The sequence below is a fragment of the Aquarana catesbeiana genome, linkage group LG11, assembly GCF_042186555.1.
Source record: "Aquarana catesbeiana isolate 2022-GZ linkage group LG11, ASM4218655v1, whole genome shotgun sequence".
Taxonomy (NCBI): Eukaryota; Metazoa; Chordata; class Amphibia; order Anura; family Ranidae; genus Aquarana; species Aquarana catesbeiana.
In genome coordinates this window covers 86,093,481-86,119,848 of record NC_133334.1, presented here as the reverse complement: position 1 = coordinate 86,119,848, position 26,368 = coordinate 86,093,481, and the positions used below count along the sequence as shown (strand labels likewise).

At 42.9% G+C, this 26,368-nt stretch overlaps 1 protein-coding gene across 3 annotated transcripts in view; it reads right to left on the bottom strand.

Moving 5' to 3' along the window:
- The window catches only part of PKP3 (plakophilin 3), a 157,450-nt gene that overhangs the window by 66,446 nt on the left and 64,636 nt on the right, over positions 1 to 26,368 (bottom strand). The window lies entirely within an intron of this gene.

Genomic DNA, 26,368 nt, shown 5'->3' with positions numbered 1-26,368 from the left:
GTTCCACCACTACCAGGTTTGCAAATCTGACAGAACACCTGTAGTCAGAAGGTGGCATCAGACATCTTACTACACCCAGCTACGGCTTGAATGTTAGAGTAATTTGAGAAATAAAGTGAGCGTATATAAATAAATACTAGTATATTGACATCTGTGATGCTGTTTGGATGTTTAATTTTGAAATCCCCAAAATTTTAGTGCTGAGCAGTGCGGGGGTGTACCAACATGGCCTCCGCCACCTTCCTACTGCTGGTGTCCAGCTTCTTGCTAGATGTAGTAAGTTGTCCACTGCCTTCTTCTGACAGAATGCACGCGCAGCGGACAGAACGTCCCTTCCATTACATTATCTAACGGGTTCGCTAATCTGATAGAACACCAGATCACTAGGTGAGAACAGAGGGAGGAAAAAAATAAAGCCTTAAAAACAAATGCAGCCAACACATCTAATGATTGGTAAACTGCAATAGATTACATTTTGGTTTTGGGTTGAATACTGCTTTAATGTAAAGTCAAAACATTTGGGCTTCATTAGACAGTGCTGTAAAATTTGGGTTAGCGTGGTGAGTCCTTTGATATGGAGTACTCACACCTTGTATCACAGTTGTGCAAATGTCTACTACATGAAGTTTCACTGTCTTACATTACACAGTGAGATAAAAATCACTCTTGTGGACAACTATAGTCGGGGAATATTAAATGATGTTATGCAAAAAATTTAAAAAAAAATAAAAATTTACATACACAAATATCTGCTTTGCCATACAGGAAAACTAACAGACGGAAAATAGCCCGTGTGGTCTAGGAAATTTAGAGATCAACTTCAGTCTTACAGCAGCAAAAAAAAAAAAAAAAAAGCACATATACTGTAGAGGAGTTTATAAATATATATCTTGTATAAATATAAGAGTCTATTCTGAAAGTCACATACTGTACTATTTTTGCTTCAGTCTGTATTGTCCGGTATTGGGATGTCTGAACCTCGCCCTTTCACACTCCTGTGCATGCAGGAACGTGTATAGTGGATTAGAAGTTCAGTAGATAGTAAGGGACAATTCTATCTGAAAAGGTTTCCATCTTTCAGCACTCTATTTCCATCTGTCAGTTCATCTATAAACACATATACCAGCCTTACAGATTTGAGAGAATCATTTCCTTGCGTGGGAAGAAATCATTCTCTTATTAGGAGGTGGCCGCAAGGATTTGTGGTTTGGATTTCATCCAAAGACTTGTTAGTTGGTTTTAATTGCTGAAAGAATGTATATAAAAATTTTAGTAAAAGGCTTTTTTTTTTTTTTTTTTTTTTTTTTAATTATTGTCTAAAAGGCTCCATTTCTCTTCATTAGTAGCGGGTTTTGACATGAAACTGTATGCATTTACACTGATCAGCCATAACATTATGACCACCCACCCAATACAGAGGTCCCCCTTTCCAGTGGCAGGTGGCACCCGGGCGCCCCCCCCCCCCCCTTGCCACTCCAACCCCTATATGAATAGATAGATTCATTCATAACATGAGCTCTATCAGCGGCCACCCCCTATTTATGCGTCCAGCCCCTTTCAGGACACCGGGCGCCTGAATTACAGCGGCGGGGGTATTTTTTTGAAGCACCTGATTAGAGCCATAGGCTTCAAAATAGGGTGGGCTTGTGGCACAGAGCATTGCACCATGAGCCCCTCCCAGGTTGTTACAAAAGCGAATTAATATTAGCTAAAGAAACACTGATCCTCAATCCGGCCAAACCTGTTTTCCGAATGGCCAAAAAAATCAAATAAAATAAAATAAAAAATAAAAAAGGAGTCCCAATTGGCCGCCAAGGAGGAGGGAGGAAACAGAAGCCACTGGGATGGAGAGCAGTGGAAGGGAAAGTAGTCCGCAGCCGCCAAGCAAGTGAAGCCGCCTGGGAAGCCCAGAAGAAGCGCTGCCCACCATAGATGAGGTAAGTGCTCCAGAAGTGACCGACAAGGGGAGGGGGGGGGGGTAGGTGGTGGTTCTGTTTGCTGCTTCCCCCAAAAAAATATGCGATTGGGTATTCTTTGCAAAGTGTAGCTTCACCCAATTTATTAAGCTCTGGGGCAACTGCACGTTACAAAGTGCACAGTCTATTTGTCCTTAGTAAATCAACCCCATAGAGTTTGACAGGCTAGGTGGGACACATGTGCCCTTCTCCAGCAGCTAAACACTGGAGCCCCATGCACTGGCGCTAAATGGGCAGTGTGCATGGGGCTTTAATGTTGCACAATGTGCAAAACACAAATGCACCTAGCGATACAAAAATTTAGGGAAGTATGCACCCCAGAGACAAATGTTTGGAACACAAGAAGTCTGCGTTATGGGCATTCTTTCCTGGGCACATACTGCCCTAAACCTTGTACCACTAGGTGCGCTGTCCAGTCCCATCAGCAGCTGTCAGATTCTCATAGTGTTGGACAGGCTGCCAGCAGTGGGGCTAGATGCAACACCTGATCAGAGTGTGATACCGTTGCTGAGGACGTCATGTGACGAAGCGCGCACAACGGCATCACGCTCTGTCAGTATGCTCCACGGCATAGGAGAGAGGAGGACGCTGCTTAGCAGCTGGCAGCCTTATACCTTGCGCTCCATATGCTTGTTTGGAGGGACTCTTTTTTTATACACTTAACTATAATCTGCACTTTGTCTGGCAATCATTGCTGTCCTAATCCATCTGGACAGTAATCCATAATTAGTGTCTGGATTTGGTAGTTTTATTTATTTTCTCATTCAATTTTTGTTTGATTGAGACTTTGTATTATTTTTTATTTTGTATTATTTAAAGTGGCCATATTTAAAGTGGCCATACGGTATTACGCTATGGAAGCTCTCTTTTTTTTCCTAAATATATGAGTGGAAGCAATATCTTCAAGGATTTAAAAGCACAGGATATATCCAGCACAATATCTGGCAGCAAGGTGATCCATCCCCCAATACAGGCGGATTACCCCGCTGGGGGGCTTGGGGAGCTGACTACAACATAAGGATCCATCAGATGGAAGTAATCCAGCGTATCACATCATAAGCGGTATACCCCTGTTGGGGTTCTGGGAGCTGGTGAGTAAGCAACCAAAGGGGGAGCACGAGAGTCACCTGACAAATTATTGCAGCACCAAGTCACCTGTGAGAATCTGCATGAGTCATTTAACATCAATATATGGGACTGTCATAATATCTGTTGAAAATTTAATTGCTGCTGTCTCCTGTGCTACTGAGTAGTTTTTGGTCTATGTAATTTATGATGATTACATGTAACGTATCAGATTAGGATAGTAATATATATTAATATATATATATATATATATATATATATATATATATATATATATATATATATATATATATATATATATATATACATACATACATACACATACACACACATCACCGTATTGCTATATGGTTCCTAGTAAATGCACTATATGGAATCCAGTTTCTGGTCTCTTTCCCAGATGCAGTAGGATCCAGTAAGCTGTGCGACACCTGGTCTTATCATAATCTATTGAACATATGAGCACTGGTAAAGTACCTATTTGGCGGCACTACCCATATTGTAAATAAGGGGGTTTGTACACATTGCATACCCCTTAGATTTATAACTATAAGTAGGGGGTGCTAAATTACTGGCTATCCCAGTATTTAAACATATTGATTAATATACGATATCTTTTTAGGTAGCGCCAATACACCCTATCCTTCATTCCTAGATGCAACACCTGCACCCTCCGTCCGCAACTAAATGCCAGAGCACCGTGAACCGGATCTAAAATGCCCATTATGCATGGGGCCTAAAGAGAAACTTTTAGAACAGGGAATTTTCAGTGGGCGCGTGATACAGTAGTGGCATGAGAGGGGAATCAGTAAGAACTTCAGGGGAACACAGACATTTTTTTACTATCTTTCCCAGTTAAATTTGGGGGACCGGTCCTTTTCAACAGAGCAGCGTGGGTGGGATAAAAATGGTAAGTTCCATCTTCTGTACAGGTATGGCCTTGGATTAAGAAATGTTATAACTTGACGGGGTCTCTAAGCTGTAGCCTATAGATATGATTAACCACCTGGGATAGTATGGGGTTTCTACCTGAAATTAAAAAAAAAAAAAAATATCTTTGCCACAGAATGAAGAAAGCTTAATTCTCAAGTTTTTACGTGCCAAATGCAAAAGGCAGATTCTACATTCAGTATAACAGTATATGAAAAAAGAAACTGAAATTGTAGAGGAACAGAATCTCCCTCTGCACAATTATTTCACACCTGGCTTCTTTTACTGGCATCAACCCATGGCACAGAGGCGGAGGAGCAAACTTTTATCATTAAGCACAGTACAGTTTTTTTTTTTGGCAGAAATTATGAAAACTATACACTGGGATATGACAAGAGCACTTCTCTAGGGGAAAAAAAAAAAAAAAAAAAAGGGGGAGCGAGTTTCTATTTCCCATCTGAGTTTTGGAGAGGGGCTAAGTGGCAAATAACTAAGTCTTCCCTTATTCCCTTGTTCTGTGAAACAATTTATTTAGGCTCCAGATTATCTAGTCTGGAATGTGGTTAGGGAGGTTGCTACTTGTGCCAGGAATGATGAAGAGCACATTAAGAAGGTTAAGATTGGAGGTTGGCAAAGTCAGCGGGCTTACCAACTTTCACTCATTACCAGACATGGGTGCAAATCTTGAAATTTTATCTCTGGACATCTCTGCTTTTCAGCACTTGCCAGCTTTAAATCATTGTTTTTCCCACTTCTGAAATACATGTGGGTGAACTCTTATTTTTCCAAAGGATTTGGAATTCTGTCCAGGCACTTTTGTGATTCATACACTTCTGCCAGATAGCGGAGCTAGGAGAGGGAAAACACTCGCTTTTATAGGGTTAATGAATACATTGATATCACCTCCCTGCCCTCAGCCTTCTGATTAGATAATTAAAAGGCGCAGCAACAAACTGAAGTCATCAGCTCTGCTCACTCTGCTTTTCCTACTGTCAACATGCTGCCCGATCGCACATACAGAAAAGTCTTATTGGTTCCCAAAATTGACCCCCACTCGCAGTCTGCTATACTGAGGACTTGAGAAGAAGAAAAAAAAAAAAAAAAAAAAAGAAAAAAAGAAGGTATAGGGCACTGGATCTCTTAAAGCAGGTTTTTCCAGTCAGGTCATAAGTATAGAAGGAAAGGTTTTCCTTTGGCATCTCAAGATCAGTGGAGGATCCTAAGGGGCAATTAGTATGATTAAATGGTTTCTGATGCCTAAACTGGATTAACAGGCATCTGGGGGAGGTCATACCAATTAGCCCTGAGGATCCCTCAGTCTAATGCTGGCCATACACTATACAGAAAATCGGCCGAACCCATTTTCAAAAAACGAACGTTTGACCGTGACCGCAAACGATCGTGCCATCATATAATGTCCGATAATCTGTTCAGTGGACATGAATAAATAATTTTGTGTTCGTTTTTTTACATATACCTAGTGCAGGCAGTTCGGACGGGAAACACATTAACCTTGCAATTTATCGTACGTTCGGCAGAAATTTTCCAAACATGCCGTTCGTTTTTTTTCCACAAAAACGTCACAAACGATTATCGATTTGTACCCACTAACTTGCCGAAAAACAAACGAAGTGTCCATACGAACGATTTTTCGGACGACTTTTCGTATAGTGTATGGCCAGCATAAGGCTGGCCATACACCTATAGATTATCTGCAGATTTTCTATGGTTAGATGGAAAAAGTGGGAGATTCCTCCATCCACACAGTTTAGTGAACATGGAGAGATCCTTTGCACATTTTCTATCTAACCATAGAAAATCTGCAGATAATCTATAGGTGTATGGCCAGCTTTAAAGTACACACTTTGTTCATCCCTACTAAGCACCGAGGAAGGAGGGCCCTTTCAACCCCCAAAATCTGGGATTCTATGTTCTGTCTTTGGTACTTTCCACCTTGCACATACAGTGCTATACTGAGAATGTCAGCGTTAGTTTTTTTTTTTTCTGGGGGGGGGGGTTTATATCACTGTACTAACAGATATACTGTAGATAAAAGAAAAACACATCTGCTTGGTCTTGCTAAGAGCCCTCAACGTTTCTGGAGTTGAGGGAAAGATGGATGGTGCTAAATACAGGGATATTCTTGAGCAAAACCTGTACCACTCGGTGTGTGATTTGAGGCTAGGACAGAGGTTCACCTTCCAGCAGGACAATGACCCCAAACATATCTGGACCATGCAATGGCCTAGTTCATATCCAGGATATGTAGCAAAGTATTATTTTTAAACACTTGTGTACAACGCCTTATGGTTACACTGTACTACTGTAATGGGGCGTACAAACGGTCGGACTTTGACCGGACTGGTCTGACGGACACCGACGGACCAAATCCGGCGGACAATCCGATCGTGTATGGGCTTCACCGGACCTTCAGCGGACTTTTCCAGTCGCAAATCTGACAGACTTTAGATTTGGAACAGGCTTCAAATCTTTACGTCGTAACTCCGCTCGTCTGTATGCTAGTCCGATGAACAAAAACCCATGCTAGGGCAGCTATTGGCTACTGGCTATCAACTTCCTTATTTTAGTCCGGTGTACATCATCACGTAGGAATCCGTCGGACTTTGGTGTGATCGTGTGTAGGCAAGTCCGTTCGTTAGAAAGTCCGTCGGAAGTCCGCTGGAAAATCTGTCGGACCAGTCCGGTCGAAAAGTCCGCCCGTGTGTACGCGGCATTATAGTATCATTTGCAACAGGCATTTTTTTTTTACTCTTTTGTACAGTCCCTTGTGTTTACACTTTTATATAAATGTAACATTGCATATAAATTAATAATAGCATACAGCTGACAAGTAGTCCAAGCCTAACTTTCCCACCATCAGTAAATATTACTTTGCAATCTGTCAGAATAACTATATAAAAGCACAGCATTAGGAGCTATACACAATGGGCTAGGATCCTCCTGGAGTCTGTGGCATTGCTTGTCTGCTTCTAAGATGGCACTTGCAGGTTCTTGCACACATAAAACTTTATTTCTTACAATTTAATGCTCATCTCTGATGCACAATAGATGTGTCTGCACAGACCACTCTACACTCCTTCTCAGTCCTATGATTGATCCAGGCTCACACATATCCATAGTGACTTCCACATACACACCCAAACACACCCACACACAGCTGTGTCTCAGACTTTGCCTCTATTCATGGGGGAGTTCCCAGAGAACAAACTCAATGCTGATAACAAGTGAATGATTTGTAGAGGTGGGAAGGAGGGTGGGAGCCATGGCGGGTGTATCTGTATGAGTCTCAACAAGAACCTTTTTACTACAAATAAGCGTCCATGCATTCTTGTCTCTGTGTGAGAGTATAGGACAGATCATCTGTCACCTCAAATCTGCAGCCTTCAGAAGGACTACAGAAAAATAAATGAAAAAAAACCCAGCCACAGAATTGCAAACCAGTGTTCATTACAGAGTCTGTGCACCCAAAATCTGAGGTGTCCGCTTTCAGAGGTTGCTGGTGGATGTAACATCTTATTTCTATCTTTAGAGTACATGCATATGGCTGTATGAAAATGCAACAACTAGTATGCAGGACATTGCTAGCAAAAGCTGGCCTCAAAATTTTGCTTAAAAAAAAATAAAATTAAAAATGCTCTGAACATTGTTTGCATGCAATATTTGACTAAGGTTTACATGCATACAAGTGTACAGGGTTAATGCAGCCCACTGCTTGCTAGGACGCAGGTAGCTGTTGCCCCTAAGCATCCTCAGTTGCTGAGACACAGGCGGCTTTTGCTTCCTAGCATCCTCTGCTGATACTGCAGTCTTGGATTCAGGCCCAAACTTTTATATGCACACAGAAAAAAAAATAAATAAATAAATAATAATAATAATAATAATAATAATAATAATAATAATAATAATAATACACAGTCCATACATAGAACCTCAGATGAAGATTTTCTTTTTTTTTTTTATTGATCTGAAGGTAGCACAGTTTTTGTATATATTTTGAGGAGAGGACATTCAAATGCAAAAAAATACAAAACAAAACAAAACACAAAAAAAAACACACTGCAAATGGATGAAATCAAACATTTACATGTAGCCATTTCCCACTTTGTATATAGTGTACAGATAGACATTACACACTGTTTATATGAAACAGATTAAAATCAATGTGCAGTTCTGCATGAACATGATCACACCCTATAATTATCTACACTTGCCTCCTTTTCCTGGCACTGTACTGCCATGGCACACAGCAAACCAGAGCAGCTCTGTCATCAAAAGAACAGATCACAGGGAGAGATTAACAATTGACCTCAAAGAGCTATTAATACAACCACACCCTTACTGTATGAGCATGCAGACAGACACAGGTGAACTCTACTGCCGATAGATGCCTCAATAACCAAAAAATGTCAAATAGGTGCACTGCCACATGTGCAAAAACGCAGACGTGAATACACAAAACAGCATCACATGGGGGGTGATTTACTAAAAAGCAAACAGACTGTGCACTTTGCAAAGTGCAGTTGCACTCTGCAAGGGCAGTTGCTCCAGAGTCTAGTAAAATGAGGAAAATTTCACAAAGAATACCCAATCACGTGCAAGGAACATGGGGGGAAAAAAAAAAAAAAAAAGGCTTTTTTGCTTGCACGATGGAAACAGAGCTTCTGCTCATTTACCAAGCTCTGGAACAACTGCTCTTACAGAGTACAACTGCACAGTCTATTTGCCTTTAGTAAATCACCCACATAGTGTGCTAAAAAAATGGTCCTTTTATAATATACTTCTCCATTTAGACTTTGTCAGCTGTAGGCTACATTCACCCAGGCGATTAAGGCTCTTGCGAATTGTAGAGGCAGGCCCCGTTCACTATATTGACAGGTTGCTGGTGGCCGCAGCCATTTGCCACTATCTGCACAGCCAGCAATTACCTTTGCATGTATGTGAATGAGCCCTAATGCTTGATAGAGTGCTTATTCATAAGGATATGCGAAACACATCAAGATTTTTTGATATTATCTTGATATTCGTTAAATGTTTTTTTACAGTGCGTTCACAATTAAGCGATGGCTACATGAGGTTGATTTTAAATATTGTGTGTATGTTTCAAAATGGAAAAGGCCTGGGATCTGGTGTCTCCTAGCTGGGGGTATGAAGGACTGGTTCCCTTGGGGCAGCATGGATTTTGTAGTCTTGTGTTTTTTAAAATTAGTTGAGGAAAAAGAAAAAAGAAAAAAGGAACGAAGAAAAAAGAAAAAAAGGAACGAAGAAAAAAGAAACGAAGAAAAAAGGAAAAAAGGAACGAAGAAAAGAAGAAAAAAAAAAAAGAAGAAAAAAAGAAGAAGAAAGAAGAAGGAGAAGAAAGAAGAAGGAGAAGAAAGAAGAAGGAGAAGAAAGAAGAAGAAGAAAGAAGAAGGAAGGAAGAAGAAGAAGACTAACCACTTAAGTTATGTGCAGATGAAATAAAATAGACGGGAATTTTGTTTCACATGATTGGATAACTGAAGTGAATATTTACACAGTTTATAGTGGGAAGATTCTCAACTACTTTAGTAAATCAGCCTCCGTTCTCCATTAAGGAGAAGTCAGTACTTAAGTTCTTTTGTCCACACACACACGCTGTGGTCATTATGAGGAATTCACACTCTCCTGCTGAATTCTTTGTTTTTTTTTTAAATGTAGAATGTAAAATGGGAGGAAAGGAACATTCAACCCCCCCCCCCCCCCCCCCCCTCGGTGAAAAAATGGTTTGGGAGCCGAAGCCTAGAGATTTAGTAGAGCAGTGAGTTCGATAAAATCTCCAATCCTGGGCCCCGGTTTTCTGAATTACCATCAAACTAATTGGGCAGGTGTTTGCTGGGTTTTAGTAGAGGCCCAAACTATGGTTCTGGGCTTCACCCTGGCAGACAGAGGTCTCTGCCCAGGAAAGGTCAGAAAGGATCTACTTAGGAGACACGTGGGAGCCAGAGCAGCAATGGGCTGCTAGCTGTACAATAAAAAATGTGTGTGTGAAGACTGTCTGCAGGAGATAAAACAAGGGCCTGAAGCAGGGGTATAAAACACTAATTCATTGCAGCCCGCCTCAGCATTTCAGGTTGCCCTAAAAAGGGCCAGTTGTATCTGTAAGACTATATAAAATTTATGCAGGGGCAGAAACTTAACCATGCCCCCCCCCCCCCCCCCCCAATTGAACCACATTGAATGGTGGGAATGGCCAAATTGCACAGCAGAAGGATCTTAAAGGGGCAATAAATACCAGGAGTGCGCTACGTACAGAGTGCAGGGGTGCGCTATGTACAGAGTGCAGCTTACCATGTGATGACTTATCCTACACTGCACCTGCATCTCCCTTGCAAGTGCAAGGATCTGTAGGAGCGGCCAAAAGAAAAAGCTGTAATTGTAAAAACAGAAGGCTTCTGTGTTTGCAAGTGACAGTGGTGAGTGGAGGCGAGAGAACAGAGTTTCGTCACGTTCCAGCTGATAAAAAGCCCTGGGTGCGAGGGTTCACATGAAATGGCCTGGCGGGCCGGATTTGGCCCATGGAACCTATGTTTGACACATGTGGCCTAAATGGTAGAGCCAGAGCAGCAGTGCTGCATGTTTAAGCCAGGAGGCTGATGATCCTTTGTTTGGTAAACCCCTGTGGAGGGAAAACTCATTTTTGATTTCTTGAATTTTCTTTTAATAAAATTGTGCAAGAAAAGCGCTTAAATAGTTAGTGAGTGGGGTCTGTTTGAAGCGGGTTCTCACACTAAAAATAAAGCCATTTGGGTGGACTAGCCCTCAAAATAAACTTACAATAGTGGAATTTAATTTGCTGATGGGTGCTGGGCTGGTGTAATCTCATAATAAATGTATAAAATAAACAGATTTATTGTGTGCAAACACCTACGAGTACAAACAAAATCTGCTCATAGTAACCGTCTATGAAGATCACAGGGACTTTTCTGTTCTCAGAAGTAACAAAGGAAGGCTTATCCCTGTAACTGTGCCAGGAAATGTATAAAACCTTTCATATTAACACTTTGTAATTAGGTTTACTAGTTCTTCCTTCCTTCCCTGGATAATACATGGCTGCTCTACGTTTTTATCAATGGAAATAAACAATGGGGCAGCGCGGCTATGCCGCCGGCAAAGCGGCGCTTTTAACCCTTTTTCGGCGGCTAGTGGGGGATAAAACCGCCCGAATACCGCCGCTAAAACGATGGTAAAGCGACGCTAAAAATATCAGCGTTTTACCGATGACACCCCCACCGCCTCAGTGTGAAAGGGGCCTATGTAAACGGACTCTGAACGTGTGTCCATGGTATCAGTTTGACATCAGTTAAAGTAAAACTTTAGTCAGAAAATTAGGTCCTGCTAGATCACTTCAGGCTAGCCCCTTTTGCAGGTATCTGCCTATACGGTTTAAAATCACCGTCCTGCAAGCGCACCACCAGTGTGAAAGCATTTGGGCTTTCACACTGGGGCTGCAGAAGAGGCCATTTACAGGCACTTTTCAGATGCTATTTTTAGTGCAAAAACAGTCTGTAAAACGCCTCAGTGTGAAACTAGCCACCCTACTCTACAGATGCTCAGTTGCGCTCCAGTTTTAGGCACTGCTGAGTTTGTAGAGGCCGAGCTACCTATCACTTACAGCCAAGGAAGCTGATTGTGTTTGATCTTCAACTGCCATTGTGCTGCAAATGTGACCAGTTATACCAGCAGTCTTTTAATGGTTTGACAGTTTGGTTGAGGATACAAGCAAATGTGACAGTTAGCAATCCCAGCATTTTTTTTTTTTTAAACGGTTAAACTGATGGGTTTTGTTCCGTTTTACTGCTGTTCAGGGGCTCTGGGCTTCAGCAAAATGGCAGCCTCCAGCAAGGAGAACCTGGAGCAATGCTGGAGGCAATTTACAGCACACACCAATTTTTACAGCATAGTTATTAACGAACATTTATATAAGTTATTTTAGGTAAAGTTCTGCTTTAAAATGCTTCTGAGATCATTCAGATTTCCAGGTGCATTTACCTGCAGTTGACATCCTGCTCTGCATTTGTGCTGCTTGTAGTAGGTTTTGTATTCTCAAAGACCACCAATTTTGCAAGAAAACAAAGGCCATCAGCACAGGCTCTTAGAGAGAGGTCCAGAGTATTAATGAAAGCGAATGGTCCTTCTTGATTCCGGTTTTATTAAACCAAAATCCTATGGCCTACATTTGTGAAGAGCTGAGCATAGAAAACATAAGTTCATTGCTTCCTGTTTAAAATACGAAGGCACACAGCACCATCCACTCTCAGGGTTCCTTCAGGCTCGATTCACACCTATGCAAGTGGCTGCAAGTGCTGGAATCGCAGCGATTCCCCCACCCAAAGTTAAAACGTCAGCACTGCATGTTTTCTCGCAATTATTTTGAATGGCACCTGACGCATGTAAATAAGTAGCACATTTGCGAGTACTACAGGAAAAAAAAAAAAATATATATCACTTGGTCACCATGCGATTCGCCTTTTTCTGTGGTAAATGCAGGCACAGCAGCCAGTTCAAGTGAATGGCTGCCGTGTCCACACAAACATGGGCTACAAAAACAGGAAGGTGTGAACCTAGGCTTAGAGGTTGCTAGGGGTTCTTTGAGTTGTGGTCAATCTACCTCCCATTCGATGGTGCTTGCATACGTAGGCAAGTTACGGGGTCAACATCACTCAGCAGAGCCAGCTTTATGAGCCCAATGATGATTTTAAGAGGTGGGGACATTCTTCCCGATAGCCACCAATGTAAGGGGTGTTTTCCTCATTTACCACCAATGAGATGGTTGTATCATGGGTTTCCGAGACTGAAGTTATTGCAAGGATTCCTGTATGGGTAAAAGGTTGATAGAAGTGGATCCATATTTCCTTGTCTGTAGTAAACAGGGGGATGTCCAACTTAATCTGTTTTTTGTATAGTTTAGAGCTACTTGCCGTCAGATGCAGAACTGGAGGGGTGCAAAAGTAACACACTGCGTGTTTTCACGTTATTGAGGGTTGTCTCCAAAAACAGCATGGGGACTTTAAGGGGATGCTTCCTTTTTTAAAAAAAAAAAAAAAAAAACCAACAAACAGTTCAGCCACCATAACGAACAAACTGTAGAAAACCCAGAGCACCAGTTTGTAGTACACAAATCAGTGACGGATTACTATGACCTACTGTATTCTGGATAAAGATCATAGCATTTTTATGGTAAGAGCCGTCTTTGCGATCTCAGTAAACAGTACAAAGCTGCTGTCAGGAATGCAATGCTTGTTTAACATTATCACAACTTGTCATTGTCCCGCCCAAATAAAACTTATACCATTACATTTCCGAAATTGCTGTATCTTGAGGGCGACTTGGCAGAATGCCTAGAAGTTATATAGAACTCCACCCTCCCTTAAAAAAAAAAAAAAAAAAAAACCCCCACGCACTAAAGCTGGCCATACAGCTTTTTTTTGTGCAGCCAGCAGGCTGAAAAATTGTGTTCTGATGTATTCTGATCAGGAAAGGTTTTCAGGCTTGTGCCTTCAACAAATCAAAGGGTCGACTTCGATCACGTTGGGGCGGCCATACACTCATTAAAGTTCAGCAGGGATGACTGAATTTTGATCAGTGTATGACCAGCTTAATGCTCAAAGCTCAAAAGGTCTACTGCTGCTGATAATGGCTTGTAAATCCTTGTTGTCTCCATCCTAAAAAGAGTGGCATAAGTCCAGGCAAAAACTTTATTTTTTTTTTTTTTTTCCAAAATAGATATTTATTGAAAGAAAAATAAGTCAGCATAACAATATCATCATACAGTTGTACAAGAAGTAAGGAACAGAAATTCTTGCGATTGAGACAAATGTGCCAATGAATTGGCTATAACAGAAAATCTCTTGTATTTGCATTACAACATATGTACGACACTAAAGTTTAAACTATTCGAATAGAACAATAAATTAACTGTCGAGAGAGTGATGTTGGTTACAATGGCACAAATTTTTTTTTTCAATTGCTGTTACAACCACTGGGGGAAAATTCCCATTTGTTGGATGATGGTGTAGGGATTTGTATGACAATTCAATCCAAGTGCAAAGTAGAATTGTTGGTCGGGAGCTCTGTTAGGAGACCCATACCGTACAAGGTGTTAAGATGGGTTCTGGATGGATAGTGAAAAACATATGAAGGGCGGGAAGGGGTGGCCTAAGGGACATGAGGGGGGGAGGGGATGGGGATACAGGAGGGAGATTAAGGTGACGGAGGGGTGGTTGTCTCCTCGGTCTCCGCCATTTGTAGTGTAAGTGCGGTCTGATATTGCTCTATGGTGAAGTAGGTTAGGTTTGTATGACCCCTATTGTCGGGAAGTTGCACAGGGCTAATGTTGACGTGCGACCTCCCATACTCGTCCCTTGTTTAGGGGTGGGAGGTCCACGTCAACTGGGGAAGAAGAAGGAGTATACGGTGGTGAGGCTGAAAGGATTATGCAGTGTAGATAGTGGATAGTGGATGGTGATCATAAGTGAGCAAGTCAAGGTCGAAAGTTAGTTCATCAATGTCAGGTATCTGTCGGTTGATCGAAAATGAATCCAGCATGCCCACGTCTTGGAGAATCTAGCTAGGGAGTCTCGGGAGATGGAAATGAGTTCTTCCATTTCAGCTATTTTGTTAATTTGTGTGAACCACTCTTGGATGGTCGGAGCATGAGACGAACCCCAATGTCTAGGGATGCACATTTTTGCTGCATTCAGTAGGGGTAAGATCAGTGTCTTACGGTAGTATGGAGTAGATAAATCTGAGTGATGAAAAAGGCATTGGGCTGGGGAGTGGTCTAAGTTATAAGTCGATATTGATTCAGTGAGTTCTCGAACTTGTGTCCAGAATGGTTGAAAATGCTGAGCATGACCACAAAATATGTAGCAATGTGCCTGGTTCATCGTCACATCTCCAGCATTTGTTGGGGTACGAGGAGTTGAATTTATTCAAGATGGCTGGGGTTCTGTACCATCGTGTCAGGGTCTTATAGCCGTTTTCCTGAATGGAAACGTTTAGGGAACCTTTATGGGCAATCGTAAATATATGTTCCCATTGGTCTTCTGATAGTTGTTATTGTAATTCTCTTTCCCATGTTTTGCAAGCTTTCCCTTCTTTGGGGGAAGTTTCAGTAAATAGCATAGCATAAATACTGGAGATTAAATGTTGTTGGGGATTGGATTGGGAGCAGAGGTGCTCAAATGGAGTGAATGGTCGCGATATAGACGAACCGCGATTGACTCCCTGTAAAAAAATGGCGAATTTGAAAGTAGATCCAGAATGGTAAAGGGTCGCTGGTGATGGTGGGTGTTAATGTGAGGCGGTCTAAAAAGGAACCGTCGCGGAAAAATTGATGCGCTAGTATGTTTGGGAGTTGCCACTGTCTTGCTAGAAATTGTGCGGACATACCCGGGAGGAAGGCAGGGTTCAGTCTTATAGGAGTTAAAGGTCCCGGGGTGGATGAGATGTGTAGTTTTTGGCAAGCTTTCCTGAAACAGCCGAGGGTCGGACCAATAAGAGGGTGTTCTTTGAGAGTGGGGGGGGGGGGATATGTGTAGGCGCCAGCCAGGGTGTGGATCCCAAAGGGAAGGGGGACAGTGATCCCTCCAGTCTGACCCAATCTTTGTATTGAATATGTAGTGACCAGTCCACAATACGGGTAAGGTGGCAGGCCCAGTAATATTTTTTCAGATCTGGAAGAACAATGCCCCCCTTCGTCTTAGGTCGTGTTAGAAGATCGTATGCGATTCTCGGATGTTTTTGTTTCCATAGGAAATCTGTACAAAGCCTTCTATAAGACAAGAAGAATGATGGGGGAAGTTTAATGGGGATAGCCTGTAGAATGTATAAGATGCGGGGAAGAATGTTCATTTTGATAATGGCCGCGCGTCCGAACCAGGAGAACTGAGGTTTGTTCCAATTTTTTAGGTCATCAGAAATCGTTTTTAGAATGGGTAGATAGTTTTGTGCGAAAAGATCTGATAGGTTAGCTGTAAGGTAAATTCCAAGGTATTTAATTGCGTCGTGCCGCCATTGGAAGGGAAAGTTAGTTTCACACTGTGTAACAATCTCTTTTGGGATGGTAACATTGAGGGCATGGGATTTGGTGAAGTTTATTTTAAAATTGGAGATGCGTTGGAAGAGGTGAAAGTCGTTCAGCAAGTTTGGAATAGAGGTGTGGGGCTCGCTAAGGGAAAGTAGAATGTCGTCAGCAAAAGCTGCCAACTTATAGGTGCGTCCTGCTACGGGTATTCCTTTAATATTTTCGTTTTTTCTGAGGCAGTTCAAGAGAGGTTCAAGGGTTAGTATAAAAAGGATAGGACAGAGTGGGCAACCTTGCCTCGTTCCATTGGTTATGGAGAAGGCGTTTGACAGATGGCCATTAATCCGAACTCTGGCCGTGGGTGTCGTGTATAGGGACATGATTGAATTGAACATACGATTTTGGAGGCCTAGGCGTCTCAGCACTGCCCCCATATAGTCCCAGGCCAATCTGTCAAACGCCTTCTCCGCGTCCAACGACAGGAAGAAACCCTTATGTTTATTGGTTGTCATCCAGTGGTGGAGATTTATGGCTTTAATAGTGTTATCCCTTGCCTCTCGACCTAGAATAAAACCAACCTGGTCCTTATCTATCAGCGATGGTAGTAGAGAAAGCAAGCGAAGCAAAGAGTTTTAGGTCAACATTTAGTAGGGAAATCGGCCTATAGTTGGTTACTAGAGTCGTGTCTTTCCCTTCCTTTGGTATAACTGTAATGTGGGCTTCGAGGAGTCTGTGGAAGGGAAGCGTGGAGGAGGATAGGGAGTTAAAGGCTCTGAGAAAGGGGCCAGTAAGTGTCTCTGCGAAGGTTTTAAAATATACGGCTGTAAATCCGTCTGGGCCAGGATTTTAATTGTTTGATTGCATTCTTAAGTTCTTCTTCCGAGATGGGGAGTTCTAATTGGCGGGCATCTTCTCTGTCAATGGGTTTAGGACAATGTTCTTTTAGAAAGTTTTTAATAAGGGATCATCTATTGTGGTTATTAGAGGGGCCGTCAGCTGGTGTAACGAGGTTGTATAGCGTGGAATAGTACGCCTCAAATTGGGAAGCTATGTCTGGGGCTATGACTTTCGACCTACCTTGGGAGTCGTTGATAGAATGAATGGTAGAACGAGCTTTGTTCTTTTGGATAGCTCGGGCTAAGTATTTTCCGCTCTTATTTCCAAATTCATAGAACAATTTCTGTTGCAGGATGAATTTACGTTTCGTTTTATGGGATAGTTCTGTGAGTAGATGCTCTCTGGTTTGTGTGAGTTCTCGGTATGTCTGCTGGGCCTGAGTTTGTTTATGAGCTAGCTCTAGAGTTTTAATCTGCTGAATCAGGTTTGTGATTCTGGCTTGATGGGCTTTTTTCCGCGACGTTTTTAGGGCAATGAGTTTTCCCCTCAAGACGCACTTGTGGGCCTTCCATTGTGTTAGTGGAGCTGTTTCCCCGTTGTCGATAAAGAAATTGTGTATGGCTTGTCTAATGTCCGTGATATCTCCTTCTGAAGTCAAAAGAGTAGAATCTAAGCGCCATATCTTAGAAACAGTCTGACGGTCAGGGAAGGTCAACGTCATTGTAATTGGGTGGTGGTCAGAAAGGAGCATTGGTTCAATTGTCGCATGGGAAAGGAAGAGGTAGTCGATTCTGGAATATCTGTCATGAGGGGCGGAGAAGAATGTGTAATCTTTAACGTTTGGATGGAGAGTGCGCCAGGTGTCATGTAAAAGCAATTCATTAAATTGTAGTTTGATTTGGCGTAAGGTTTTGTATGGCAACGATGTGGTGCCTAATGAGGTGTCCAATATTGGGTACAGGGCTACATTAAAGTCTCCCCCGAGCACGGTTAGACCAATAGAGAAGCCTGTTAGAAGTTGAGAGATCTGTCTAAAGAAGCTAGATTGTGCAGATTTAGGGCTGTAAATGTTAGCCAAGGTTACAGGCCGGCCCTGTATCTTACCTTTTAAAAAGGATGTATCTGCCTTCCTTATCAATAAGCGAATCAGTGAGTTCCCAGGTTAAGTTTTTGGAGTTCAAGATTGAAACTCCCTTAGTTTTTGCCTGTGGGTTGGTAGAGTGATAGGAATGTGGGAACCAGTGATTTGTGAGCTTGGGAATCTTATCTGTGCGGAAGTGGGTTCCCTGGAGGAAGACGATGTTGGTTTTTAGTTTGTGCATCAAAGACAGAACTTGGCTGCGTTTTTCTGGGATATTGAGCCCTTTTATGTTTAGGGATGTCACTTTTAGCGTGTCATGTTTGGTGGTGGGTTTTATGTGTGACATATTGTTTTTTCTTTTTCCCCCCTTTTCTTCCCTTTTTCTTTTTTCCTCTTTTTGGGAGGGAGAGGCTTTAGAAGGGTGAGATCTTCTGTCGGATTAGTCTATAAACCCCCTTGAGTGTGCTGGAGGGTGGATCGTGGGGATGTTGTTGGTTTGGGAGGGATCGGTGTGGCGATATGGAGATGGCGCAGACCGAGGAAGCGGTGGAGGGGGAGTGGGGGAAGTGGAGGAGAGGTAGAAAAAACTAAGTGTGGCTTAGGAATAAGGAGGGAGAGGCAGAGGAGGGAAAGGGAGCTATAGAGGGGAGGGGGGAGAAAAAAAAAAGGAGAAAAAGAGAAGAAAAAAAGAACCAAGATAGTTTTGAGGAAGAAAGGTGTTCCGGAGGTAAGGAAGGGTTCAGAGAGTATAATCCTCTGGCCCTCAGAGGTGTGTGGATGTTCGAGATAGGAGAACGAGCCATTAAGTTATAATATTAAGCTTGGGGATAATGGTTTAATCGGGGGAGAACTTGATTTTAAAATAGTGTCACTTCATAAGACAAAATACCAAGTGAGGTCTGTGGGGGCAGGAGATTAAATCCGCTTAATTGGGGGAAAGCCACCATAGGCATTGTGGGCACAAGAAGTGGATATCTGTGAGTCATTCGAATGTTCGAGACAAGAAAGAAGTCAGCTAAGCAATTTACCTTGTAACATTAACCAGGCCTTATATAATTAACATGTATCCCTTGCTGTGATTGTCGCGTTTATCTTCCCCTCAGAGTAGGCCTCCAGTGTGTGCGACCAAGTCCCATTCGGTATGAGTACAGGAAATCCGGGAGTCTACCATAAAGGCAAACCAACTTAACCCATCCGAGTGTATGCTCGTCTAGACGGTCATGACATAGAAATCACTACATAGGTGGGGTGTAGGGGTCGCACACACACGCCGGAGGTCCACCCGGGTTCTTCTGCTTAGTTGCTAAAGATAAACAGTGTTTGTTGAGCTAAAACATTAATAAAAGAAAGTAAAATAACATAGCATTAAATGTTACCAGGCATAAGGCAAGCCCTTAAAAGAGGCCAGCCGTTTAGTTGGTGGGGGATCTAACAATCTTCAACATATTTATCCTTAACCCTATATAATGAGTATTCATATAATAACAGTAACATTATCAGTAACATTACCCTCTAGCAGGATTATTAGCCTTCTTTGGTTTTTAACTCAACTGAGGATAACTTTCTACGTCAATACAAATGCAGGGTGGGCGAATCCACACAGATAGATATACGCTAGGATATACAGGGTACACCTTGTTTAACAGCCTAGTGGATGTCAAGGCTTAGGGACCCGTTATTCCCTGTTGGTTGGTTGCAGGAGAGGGTGAGGAAGAATCTGAGCATATAAAGATGAGCTCTTTATGTTAGGGAGACATCAATTGAGGTTGGGTACCGAGAGATTGGGTGGAGGTAAGGTTGCAGCTTAGGTTCTGTGTGGAGTCGCCCCTCCGGAGAGGGATTAACCCTAGTAATAATCAAATGTAAGAACCGGTCCTCTTTCAAAGGAGTGCAAGTTAGTATAAGAGGATTCTGTCCTGAAAGTATGACTTATATATTCCAATGCAAGGGGTGATACTTGCTCAGGAAGGTTCAAACAGGCTTGTTTGGGATTTAAGTGAGGGGGTGACAGGATGGGGAAGTAGAGAGGGAGTAGAGAGGGGGGATATTATTTGGAGAGCTATATAGTAGTCTCATATATTAGTCGTCTTCATGCATGCATGGGTTATACTTGCGTGACCATGGTCTTGTTGATTGAAGTCCATCCGTGTTGTATGAGTCACTGTTAGATGACTCCGATGGGGGAGATTGGGTGTAGTGATGGGTTCGTAGATCTTGCTTTGAGTTTGCGGTGTGGGAAAAAGAACAAGAAAAAAAAAAAAAAAAAAAAAAAAAAGGGGTGGGGTATGTTTTCTTAAAGTAGGCCAGTCTCTGGATCCAAGTGGTGGGCATCCGTCAGGAACTAAGTGAGGGGAAAGGGTTGGGTTAATCCTTTGAGTCAAAACATCTTGCTTCTGATGTGTCGGGTTTCTGTATGTAGGTAGTTGAGTAGTCGCAATTTTGATTGAAGTCTGTCTTACAGAGTCATTTATAAAAGGTAGCGGGTTTAAAGGCTTCAGGTGGTCGATAAGAGATGGGGAGTTGCCCCGTTATTCAGGACCTCCATGGCGGGGTCGTCTGTGGGCAGGAGAAGCCGTGGGGCTGTTGTCTGCGGGATTCCTGGGTCCTGTGGATGTGTTGGTCCTGGGTGAGTTGGATCTGCGCCTTCTTATATGGAATTAATCGCGGACTGGGATGGCATCCATGGAGCTGGATCTTCTGGGTTGAGGAGGTCAGAGAGAGCGGTACCAGTCAGGTAGTTCAATGCAGGGTATATTCAGAGTTTCGCAGAATGTGGTGAGATCTTCAGGCACCCTCAGGTTAGCTGTACGCCCTTGTGTTGATGCCGAGAGGCAAAAAGGGAACTTCCAGCGGTACTGAATTCCGTTTGTGCGTAATAGATCAAGGAGAGGGCGCAAATCTCTTCTATTATGTAGAGTAATGGGCGATAGATCTTGAAAGATTTTTATTTCTAAGCCTTGGCATGAAAGGTTGCGACGATCTCTGGCCCTGCGAAGGATTTCTTCTTTCAGTTTGAAATTAACTAGGCAGCATACCACATCTCTGGGAGGATCTGTGTCTCTGCCCCTGGGTCTGAGGGCCCTGTGTAAGTGTTCACATTCAATGGGGGTCTGCCTAGTAGATCGTTAAATACAGCTATGGTTGCCTGGGTAAGTTGGGTATGGTCGATTGATTCTGGCATGCCTCTTACCCGTATGTTGTGTTATCTGCCACGATTGTCCAGGTCTTCCATGTATCTGTATAGATCTCTGAGCTGGACAGAACGCGCTTGGGATGAAGTCTGGAGCCTATGGATGGCATTCTCACTGTGTGCTCTTGCTTCCTCTATGTTGTCCATACGGACCGTCATGGACTGGATGTCCCTCCTTAGGTCCGAGATTACTGTTGCAAAAGTGGCTTTAATGTCCTCTGCTACTGATCTCAGGTCCCCTATGTTTAAGGGCTGCTCTGTCGCCATGTGAGGTGTGGGCGATTGCATCTGGTTTCTGCCAGAGGGGCTGAGGCTGGAGGAGCGCGCTGTGGAGGAGTAGGCCTGAGATGAAGCCGGGGCCTCGCGTGATTGCGTCCAGAATATCTCCGGTATACTGCGGCTCGCTTGGGGATCGGGTCTCCGCGGGGAACGGGATGGGTTCCCTTTAGATTTCCCCATGTTTGCGCTGTGGATGGCTCTGTTAGGCTGATAAAAATACCTCTGAGGACCAGAGCGCAGGGATCAGGCGTCCATCAGAGTCCGGCACCAAATCACGCCCCCCCAAACTTTATTTTTAAAGTTTGAATAAATTGGCAAGGGTTAGAACCCTTGTTCTGTTTTACCTCTATCTGGTACGCTAGTATGTCACACAAACACACACACACACACACACCCAATATCTACCTGCTGGCTCAAAAGGAGAGTGCAAAATATGAATGTTAAAACATATGACTATGTTTTTAGATATTTTTTAGTCCTAACCATAGTAAAAAAATAAATAAATGCAAAACCACTACACATTCCCTTTAATGGATGCCTGTACTGAAACATATGCAGGCTGCTAATATATTGAAAATACTGTAGTTTTTTTCAAAATGCTAGTTGCTTGGGGTCATGTTGATTAAATGACTGATACTTTAAGTCACTGACCTGGAACAAATATGTAGTTTAGAAGTTGGGACTTTCCTCTGACTTCTGCAGCTTCATGCTTGTTTTTTGTCAAGGACTCAATTTTAAGAGTCCTAAGGCAGCCAGAGAAATAGCATTTTCAGAAGAATGCTGACATGAAACAGCCACCAGCATTTTCAGGCTTCTCCCTTTTCCATTTAATAATGTTACAATTCTTCTTCTCTCCTCCATTTTCAGAAATCAAAGACTGTAAATTGCACAAGACTTCGGGGCAAAGAGATTCCTGGTGAGAATTTGACACATTCTTCCTTTTAGCCTTTTCAGGGTTTTTCTAGTACAGCAAAAAGCCCCTTAACCTACTACTCTCCAAGAATCAAAAGTTATGGTGTACTGTACACACCCTGAACATGTCAAAATGGCCAAAGGGCATACGCAGGCTGTGACTGTCTAAGTATTATTTTTTATTAGATGGGCCTTTATGCAATGCTGAACATACTGCATGCTACAGTATGGTGACTGTATTTACAGCATTCTATGAAATTCCACCTTAAAAAAGACAAAAAACAAAAACACACTAATGCAGGTTGAGTAGACGAGGTTCTAACTGCCTCCCCTCCCCTTTCCTCTTAGCCATAGATGGATTGTTTTTTTTAATCAGCCAGCTGGCTGGAAAAAAAAAAAAAAAATTGTTAGAAATCACGGGGCCCCAGACAGCCTACCTGAAAGGGGCCCCCCTCCCGTCCGAAAAGTGACTGAGGACACAACTTTATCAGTCCCTTACTTTGCAGCCTCAGCAGCACAGATTCATGAATAGGAAATGCTTGGAGGCCTCCTGCTCATTCACAAATGGAAACATAGTAAACAGTTTACTATGCTTCAGTGATGAATGGACACAAGAGTGATGGGTACCGATCATTAACCGTGTTCCCCAGATAAGGAAGCGGCCAATAAATGACATATTTTCATTGGTAGTGGCCGTCTTCTGACAGGCTCCATCTGCTACTCCCCTCTGGCTCTGTCGGCCTCCTGGGAACACTTCCATGTCGGGACGCTCACGCATCGCATCACTCCGCAGTCCATGACATCATGCTGTGGAGGTGCGGCGCAAGTGCGACTCGGGGGACCCATCTAGGAGCTCTGGTTCACTTCCGGCTGCACACAGCTGTCACCTATTTGGTGGTCGGCGCGGAGGAAGTACACAGACCTATATACATTCGGTCCCACTTCCACGGCGTCATGGACAGAGAGAGAAGTGACTGGTGATGTTCATTCTAGACTTCAGTCTACTGGCAGAAAGTACCTTTCCCTTTTAATGGAGCACATGCTTTTATTAAGCGTTATTCTCATATAATATAGGGGCTATTTACCTTAAGTCTGCTGCTTATAGCAGCGATATTTATCCTAAATCTCTGGATTTCTCTCCAGTATCCCAGTCCTCTCAGGCTCTGACGCCGTGAGTTTTTGGTTGTAACCCCCATTTTCAGGTACGTTTTGCCAGCAAGCAGTCTTTTGTCTGCAGGGCTATATTTGAACTGCAGATATACATTTGTATATTTATATGTCCATCTGCTTTCATTCCAGGACTCCCTCCTTAGGCCTTAGTATCTGCAGCTTTTTTCCTACAGGGACCCTTTCCACAACCCTGAACCCCTCTTTTCATTGAGGGTGGGGTGCAATCCCTACATTTTTTTCATTCTGTTTGTATTTGTGCATATCGAGACACGTCCAATGTAGATGTATTTGCAAGCAGCCACAATGCGGGCAGGGCTGCCGGGGACCCCATGTGGCAAGGTTTTTAAATGCGAACATGGATTTTTCATGCATATACAACTGAACTAGATGTGAGTTGTTAAGTATATTCGGCTTTCCCCATGTCTGTATGTTATTGGATAGATGCTTTAATTTACTATTGACTGTCTACTTTTGGATTTCATAAAAATAAATTATATTATATATCTCCGGTCAACTCCTGATAAAGGAGACGATAATCAGCTCTGAAACGCGTCAGTAAAGGATATTGCATCTCCGTTGTTGTATACCTTGATTCTCCAGTATTCACGGTGATACGGGTGATCTGTCTATCAAAGTGCCCATACAAGGGGGAGGAGCTGTATGTGACGGCACGCAGCGGGGAACGCACAGCTATTGAAATGAAAGCTGTGATGTTCCTGGCGCTGTAATCAAACAGGCGGTGGCGGCTCTCTCCCTTCACTGGCTGCAATGGGGACACAGGCTGCACTACCGGGGACACTGGCTGGCTGCATCTGACGGGCACTGGTGAGGCTGCAATGATCTCTTGTATCATGTCCCCAGTCTCTGACCATCTCCTGTACCATGTCTGCAGTCGCTGACCATCTCCTGTATAAAAATATTTGTAAAATTAAAAAAAAAAAAAAAAAAAAAAAAAAAGTTATTAAGAGTCATTTTCGGTATCGGTTTTCGGGACCAAGGAAGATTTATTTTCAGTACAAAAAAACCCATTCGGTGCATCCCTAATAACAGGTTACTGTAAGTTAGGTGTATGGATCTCTACAGTATTGACTGTTCAAAGTTCAGTTGCCATAGGAGACAGCAGTTCTACAAATACAGTTGTTGCATCCAGCTTAAAGGCCCTCTACCTGTATAGCTGTCTGCCCATTTTTGTCTCGGAGTTTGTCAATTGCTATTACATCTGCCTACGGGTGTCCTGGCCCTAAAACCTCTCTCACTCAGTTTTTATTAAGAGACAATAAATCTCTTGTTCGCATTCAAAAAGTGACTGGCGCCCATGTTTTCAACTTGTATTACACCCACCATGCCTAGTAACATGTTTTAGAACTAATGAACACCTTTCAATCCCCTAGTTTCGTAAATGGGTTCTGTAGTCCACAGAGAGTCCTGGGAGCAATGTTAACCGACAATAATCAGCATAAGGAAGTATCAGCCAACGGGATTTCTGGCAGGATCAACAAATATTTTCTTTTTGCAAAACAAATTGCGTTCATATGTAGCAGACCAAAAGGAAGTTAATAAGAAGTTTTTTGGGTTTTATATGAGACATTATGAATTTACTTTAAATTGTCAGGAATACTGAGACCAAGAGCTTTGTAATAGATGGGTGGGCCAGGGAAGATCTCGTCACCGGGATCCCAGAGTCTTATAGGAAACCAGTAGTTGGATTACTGGAAGTCATCAGTATTTATACAAATAAGGTATCAGTATTGGTAGGACAGGATCTTTACGAGTGGGAATAAACACCATTCTGATGCAAGCTATACAATTACAACTAGTACGGGGAGGGGTAACTTATTACGCCTCTGTTAATCTGTCTTTTCCTTCCTTCATTTGTGGGTTGTACAGCAAGTCATTTTTGGCATAGAAATGGTTAGAACTTCCCCACCTAGCCCCTTCCTACTCATACTAATAAACAGGTCTATACACATAGCATCCGAAATTCAACACCCAGGCGACAGGCATGTACACTCCCTTCTCCCTCCGCCCTTCCATGCCCCTCCTTGTTACACACAGGTGACACAGCAGCATAGGACACAGCATTCACCCCTCCCTGACCAGACAGAACAGTCACCAGCCATAAGGAGCACATCATTCCACAGGAATGTTCTACTATGTGCACATATAGTGGGTCTGTGCTGCAATATTCAAAAGGTGGGAACATGATAAAACATGCCAAAAGCACGTCACCTCACTTTCTACAAAACCTGAAATATAGAGTAATGCGGTCACAGCACGAGTGACCACCAACTGCTCTCATCGTGGATAGTCTAGATCAGTGGTGGTCAACTTTCATATTAGATCATTGACATGCACTCCTCGACATCAGAGGGCCACACATAAAAATTCAGTGAATATTCAGTGCCAGACTATAGTCAAAGACTGCAGGTACAGTACAAGGGATGGTCAGAGACTGCTGACAGGATACAGGAGATGGTCATACTGTGGATATAATACAAGAGATGGTCAGAGACTATGGAGCATGATACAGGAGATGTTCAGAGACTACAGACATGATACAAGAGACTGTGGGCATGCTGCAGGAGAGTGTCAGAGACTGGAGACACATTACATGAGACTGCTGGAAATCATTGCTATACCAGGGCAATATAGAACAAGATCAGAGTCTGCAGGGGCCCAGAGGGCTGTAGGTTGGGCACCAGAGGCCTAGATGGCAAAGGTGCAGAACGTTTTTAGTTTTAGCATCCTTGGATATTTGTTCACACCATGTCTGTTATACAATAGTTTTCTATGTGCCCTGTGTACACAAAAACGCAGCTCAAGGGTCATGGTGTGAGCAGACT